Source organism: Bombina bombina, chromosome 5, assembly GCF_027579735.1.
Source record: "Bombina bombina isolate aBomBom1 chromosome 5, aBomBom1.pri, whole genome shotgun sequence".
In the NCBI taxonomy this organism is placed as follows: domain Eukaryota; kingdom Metazoa; phylum Chordata; class Amphibia; order Anura; family Bombinatoridae; genus Bombina; species Bombina bombina.
In genome coordinates this window covers 961,202,433-961,209,821 of record NC_069503.1, presented here as the reverse complement: position 1 = coordinate 961,209,821, position 7,389 = coordinate 961,202,433, and positions in this window count along the sequence as shown.

Here is a 7,389-nt window from a genome sequence, read left to right as displayed (position 1 = left end):
GGGCAGATAGTGAGGTATGAGGAAGACAATAGGGAACTCACTTCATTCTCAGTGGTTGGGGGAAGGTGCTGAGAGTGGTGGAGGGGATGGCCAGAGGCAGAGATTGAAGGTTGCAGTCTTGTGTTGGGATATTACTTTGGATGGTAAGTGTTTTGTTGAAAAAGTAGTCTGCTAGGTCTTGAGCACTAAAGGCAGATGAAGATGGTGGTGCAGGTGGATAAAGGAGAGAGTTGAAAATGGAGAATAGATGTTTAGGGTTTGAGGAGTGAGTAGATATAAGAGAAGAGAAGTTAGTTTGCTTGGCTAATTGAAGGGCAGAGGAGTAAGAATAAAGAATGAACTTATAGTGGAGGAAATCTGGTTCTGAGCGGGATTTCCTCCAAGCACGTTCAGCAACAGCACAGGAGCATTTTTGCAGGTAGCTTGTTTGCTTAGAGTGCCAGGGTTGGAGCTGACAACGTGGGGTTTTTCATATTTGGGGAGGAGCAAATGTGTCAAGTGCAGAGAAGAGAGTATTGTTATAGTGGGTTGTAGCAAGATTAGAGCAGGATATTGTGGAAGTGTGGGGGAGGTGTTTTTGAATAAGGTTGGGGAGTTGGAGAGGATCCACAGTGTGCAGATTTCTACAGGTGGGGGGGGGGGGTAGGAGAAGTAGGTTTAGCCTGTGTATTAAGATTAAAGGTGAGCAGATGGTGGTCTGAGATGGGAAATGGGCGACAGATGATGTCAGAGAGAGAGCAGAGGTAGGAGAATACTAGATCAATAGAGTGTCCTTCACAGTGAGTAGGGAATAGGGTGGATTGTGAGAGACCAAAGGAGTTTGTGAGTGAGATAAGCATAGAGGCAGCAGGGGCAGATAGGTTATCAATGTGGATTTTGAAGTCCCCCAGGATTAGAGCAGGTGTATTTATAGAGAGAAAGTGAGAAAGCCAGGCAGCAAAGTTATCAAGGAACTGGGAGGTTGGTCCAGGGGGACAATAGATAACTGCCACCCTGAGGGAGAGGGGGGAGAACAGGCGGATGCAATGAACTTCAAAGGAGCAAAAGAAGAGAGATGGATGAGGATGCAGGTGCTGATAGGAGCAGGAGGGGGAGAGTAAGATACCAATACCGCCACCATGTCTCTCACCTGGCCTATGTGTGTGGCTAAAGTAGAGACCACTGTGCATGAGAGCAGCAATGGAAGCAGTGAAGGAAGATGATAACCAGGTTTCAGTAATTGCTAGAAGATTGAAGGTGTTAGAAACAAAAAGGTCATAAACAGTTGTAAGTTTGTTACAGACAGAGCATGCATTCCAAAGAACACAAAAAAGAGAGGGGATAAGTGCTGTGGGCTAATAGAGATGAGATTGTTAGGATTGCATGACCTAGAGTTTTAGCAGTGGGGGACTGAGTGAGAGTGTAAAAGTTTGGTGATTGCAGCAGGGCCAGGGTTAGGAGAGATGTCCTCAGCAGCAAGCAGTAGTAGGAGTGTGAGTGACAGAAGGTGAGAGTGAGACTTTTAGGAACGGGTATGATTAGACACAGGAGAGTTAGATAGGGAAGTATTTCTAAGGAGACAGAGTAGTTAATGAGAGAACAGCATAGGGGATGAGAGAATGGAGGGTGAGATATGGATAGTGACTGTGGGGGTTATTGTTGCTAAAGGGAAGTGCAGTGAGTTTTAGGAAAAGGGCAGACAGAAATAGCAGAAAAGATATGGTGAGCATTGTGCAGGTGTATAGGGAATTAACATGACTGTGCCTGCATGTGCCAGAAGCAAGCTCCATTGTAAGGCCTGGGACTAAAGTCCCTTTACATTGGGATATGAATAAAGGTAAATGTCTTCCTATGATACATAGAGATGTCCAGGTGATATTTTCTAGTCCGCTTTTTACAGATATTCTGCATCAAGTGCTTCAACATTTGTGTATCGTGTCCCTTTAACCAAACATTGCATAACTCAAATTTCTGTGCTCCATCCACTGTGTGTTCAACATAAATATTAGTGCAGGCATAGTGTAGCACTCACTAGCCACTGTACTAGTACAGTGTACTAGTCACTACTTATTACTAGTACAGTGTACTAGTCACTACTTATTTTCATGCAGACAAAAATGCAAGTGGTATGGGTTACACCCCAGCACTATTTACTCTACATATTGCTTGCATTTATATGCCTTTATGCTTGTATGATTCATGTAGATGTAGATATATATATATATATATATATATATATATATATATATATATATATATGAGAAATAACTTTTTTTGCTCTGTTATGTGTTGTGCTTCAATGCAACACATAACTTTAAACTTGTAGTATAAGCAATTTTTAGCATAGTCGCAATATCTATTGAAAGTATAGGAGGAAGTAAAGGTTTTAGGTTGCGCTAGTTTTTCTTTTCAAACAAGGAAACCTAACCAACAAGATGCTATCCAAATTTGGAATATATCCTAAAGCTAATGGAATGAAGATCAAAGACTTGAATGGAGAAAAATTATGCAAAATCTTTTGGGGCTTCTTTTAATCATTATATTGCAATATATGTGTCCCTCCTTCATATTGACAACCTTGCATAGCTAGATTATCAGCTAAACTTCTGTGAGGGACCCCACACAAAGCTTTGGATCATCTGGCTCAAAGTGAAAATACTTGTTTATGTACATATGTATAAATATATATGTTTGTATTTATTTATATATATATATATATATATATATATATATATATATATATTGTGGTAGAACCTAAAGTATAGTATTAGAAGGTGTCTATATTCCCCCAAAAGTGCTGCGGTGCATTGTATGGTCTGACAACCCCAGGGAGAATAGTTGTGTTCGTATACCACATAAAGACAATATGTGATTTATTTCTGGGCACCTGGGGTGGAGCATTTGGAGAGTAGGGTGCGCCAGTGCTCCACCCTGCAGTTTGCAGGCAGCACATCATGTGAGAAAGTCCAGGAATTTTATCTCACCCAGCTAACTACTCACCTGCATGTGGTAATTGACCACAGGTGCTAATAAAAATCCCTAATCATTGATTCAGAGTCAGAATGCCAGCAGTAAGTGATATTGCAACACTCTCCTGACTGACTGAGAGGAATTATCTATAAAAGGAAAAACAAAGTTTGAAAGGTCTGTGCATTTATCTTTTGTGAAAAGCCAACTTTGTGCAGTCAGTTATACATGTTAGTGTGCTCAGTGGAGCAAACCTCTTTTGTTTTCTTTAGGTTTATTTTGCCTGTTTTTGCTAGATCTGTAAATAAATAGACTATATTTTTTAAAGCTACAACCTTGTGTGGTGTTTCCAGCTTTGAAGACTGTGTGGTTGTAAGATCCCAGGTCACATATGGTGGAGGCAACGGGCAAACACACTGATAATTCTGTTAAGAAAACAATACCACACTCAAAAATGGAGGAAATTGTAAATGCTTTAATACAGGCCACTGCCACACAGCAGCAAGCTACTGCCACCCAGCAAGAAAATATTGCAGTTCTACAACAGCTGGTATTAACACAAAGAGAGGAGCAGCAGAATATCACACGTGCTATGCAGCAGGAGATCCAAGGCCTATCTGAGAGACTGGGCAGGTGTGCTGCAGAAATACCACATAGTTCTAAGACTCTGAGAGTGAGTAACTATTTACAAAAAGATGGTGGCTACAGATGATGAGGAGGCTTACCTGATGGCTTTTGAAAGGACAGCTGAAAGAGAAGGGTGGCCTGCGTCTGAATGGGAAGCCTCCTTGCCCCATTTCTGAGTGGAGAATTATTATGTAGTGGAGTATATTATGATTTGGAGCAGGCTGGTGACTACAAAAAAACTAAAAGCAGAAATCTTGGCCCGCCTGGGAGTAACAACAGCAGCGAGGGCCCAGCACTTTCACTCCTGGACTTATAATGAAGACAAAGCCGTGTGGTCACAGATGTTTGATTTAATACATCTTGCCAGGAAATGGCTGCAGCCAGAGGTCAACTCAGCTAGTCACATTGTGGAACAACTTGTGATGGACTGGTTCCTGCGAGGATCGCCTGTTTCCCTATGGTGATGGGTTAGCCACAGTGAACCTAAAACTGCTAATGGTCTAGTTGCCCTGGTGGAACACTTTGTGGTGACAGGAGAGTTCCTACAAATGCCCAACCATAAAAAAAGACCAAGGACCCCGAAGATCCAGAGTCCCAGTAAATTGGGTAAAACTGGGGGTCTCAGGAGGAGCAGATGGGTTTCTACAACCAGAGGGGCAATAGTTTTGTGAGGCAGGAAGAGTCCACAAAAGGCTTAAAGATGTTGTCTAATGCTAATATAAAATGTTTTCAATGTAAAGAGTATGGACATATTGCAAAGGACTGCCCTGAGAATGATGTTGCTATGAAATGTTATGTTGACAATATGAGAGACAATTATTCACTGTCCTCTCGTTCTGTATATGCAGTTACCAAAAATGATTTTCTTAATGGCCAACCTTGGTGCACTGTAAGGGTGCTAGGAAATGAAACTAAAGCTTTGCTGGACTCTAGTAGCATGGTTACGCTCATAGACAAGGGTCTGTTGAGAAATACTCCTATTGATAATTACCAGAACCTAGATATTGCCTGTTTCCATGGGGCATACACAAGTATCCAACTTCTGAAGAACTTCTTGAGACTCAAAATGGCTCTATAAATCATAGACTTGGCTTAGTAGATAAATTAGTCCATAAAATGATAAAAGGCAGAGATTTTCCTCAATTTTTTTTTAATTTATGGGATACTGCTGAGAAAACTTCACTGGATTCAGTAGAGGGCGCTGTTGGTAATTTTCCATTTTCTGATTTATTGGTGAATGGCTTAGACAAAATAATTGCTGCTAGAGGGAAACAGTCAACCCCTATGGAAACCTGAGTTGGAGGTAACACTGAACAGGATAATACAGGTCAATCTAATATATCTGAACCTGATGTAGATTAGCTGACCTATAGGATAGCCCAAGTGACTTTAGAGCTGCACAATGGGAGGATCCAACTTTAGCTTTGGCTAGAAACCATATCTCCATAAGAAATGGGACCCCCGTTAATTCTGATAAAGCCCTCACCTATCCATACTTTGAAGTGGAAAATTATTTTTTGTACAGAGTTAAAAAAAGAGAGACTGTCAAACAGCTATTAGTGCCCCAGGCATATTGACACACTGTATTAAACCTGACACATAGTCACATACTTGGGGGCATCTGGGGATTGAAAAAACAAGAGAGAGAATTGTTAGGAGGTTTTATTGTCCAGGTGTAATGGCATATATCACAAATTATTGTTCTTCTAGTCCTGAATGCCAATTAACTGCCCCTCTTACAGCATACCGTAGCCCCTTGGTGTCCTTACCCATAATAGAGGTCCTATTTGAACGCATTGGTATGGATTTTGTGGGTTCTCTTGTAAAGTCTACAAGGGGACACCAGTAGATATTGGTAGTAGAAGATTAAGCTACCTGTTACCCTGAGGTAATACCCATGCAAACTACTTCAGCAAAAGCAATTGCAAAATAATTAATGTTAGCAAGGTTACCAAAGAAATATTAACAGACCAAGGTACTCCATTTATGATGAGAATTACAAAGGCATTGTGTAATCTCCTTCATATAAAGCATCTGAAAACATCAGTGTATCACCTCAAACTGATGGTCTGGTAGAACGATTCAATAAAACACTTAAAGGGACACTGTACCCAAAAATTTAATTTTGTGATTCAGATTGAGCATGAAATTTTATGCAAATTTCGAATTTACTCCTATTATCAAATTTTCTTCATTCTCTTGGTATCTTTATTTGAAATGCAAGAATGTAAGTTTAGATGCCAGCCCATTTTTGGTGAACAACCTGGGTTGTCCTTGCTGATGGTGGATAAATTCACCCACCAATAAAAAAGTGCTGCCCACTACTGTACTGAAACAAAAAAAAAGCTTAGATGCCTTCTTTTTCAAAAAATTATAGCAAGAGAACGAAGAAAAATTGATAATAGGAGTAAATTAGAAAGTTGCTTCAAAGTGCATGCTCTTTCTGAATTACAAATGAACAAATTTGGGTTCAGTGTCTCTTTAAGGCTATGTTCAAAAAAGTAATTGATAAAGATGGAAAAAACTTGGACTTCATTTTGCCTTATTTAATGTTTGCTATCAGAGAGGTCTCTCTAAATTCTACTGGGTTTTCACCCTTTGAACTCTTATATGGAAGGCACCCCAGAGGGTTGCTAGACATAGCTAAGGAGACTTGGGAACAGGAGTCAACCCCTCAAAGAAGTGTGATAGAATAGATAACTCAGATGCAGGAACGGATGACAGCCATTATGCCCATAGTTAGAGAACACATGAAAAATGCCCAACAGCATCAGCAGAACAGCTATAACAGAAATGCTAGGGTTCGTATGTTTAGAATGCTAGTTCTGGTTCCCACCGTAGAGAACACATTTTTGGCAACATGGCATGGAATATATGACGTCATTGACAGAGTGGGAAAAGTAAAGACAGCCTGGGAGGCGAAAGGAGGTACAGATTTACCATGTGAATTTACTTAAGCCATGGAACGAAAGAGAAACACATTTGGCTGTATAAACAGCAGACCTCCCTACAATGGAAGAGAAATGACACCGTAGTCAAAATTTCAGAAACTCTGACTATCCACCAGAAGAGAGAGGTAAAAGGCTTCATCAGATTAAATAAAGATGTTTTCCACAGTCCCGGGGAGGACTACAATAATAAAGCAAGACATTGTCACTGAACTGGGGAAAATGATAAATCTAAAGCCATATAGAATATCTGAAGCCCAGAGGGAAGCAATCAAAACAGAAGTAAAGAAAATGCTGGACCTTGGGGTAATTGAAGAATCCCAAAGTGACTGGAGTAGCCCAATCGTGGGAGTACCAAAGCCTGATGGCACAATCAGGTGTTGCAATGATTACCGGAAGCTGAATGCAATATCCAAGTTTGATGCATACTCCATGCCAAGGGTTGATTAACTCATGGAAAGACTCGGGAGAGCCAGGTACCTTACCACATTGGATTTTAACAAGGGTTATTGGCAAGTGCTGCTTAGAGGACGGGCAAGGAAAGACTGCCTTCTCTACTCCAGATGGGCTCTTCCAATACAAGGTGTTACCTTTTGGCCTACATGGGTCTCCAGCAACATTTCAAAGAATGATGGACAGGATCTTAAGGCCACATGCTCGTTATGCCGCAGCTTAATTAGATGGCGTGGTCATACATAGCGAAGTTTGGGAGTCTTACTTTCCAAAAGTGCAAGCTGTCCTTAAATACATAAGAAAATGCTGGTCTGACAGCAAACCCTAGTAAATGTACCATTGGCTTGGAGGAGGCCAAGTATCTTGGCTATTTAATTGGAAGAGGAATAGTGAGTGAAGCCACAACTTGAAAACG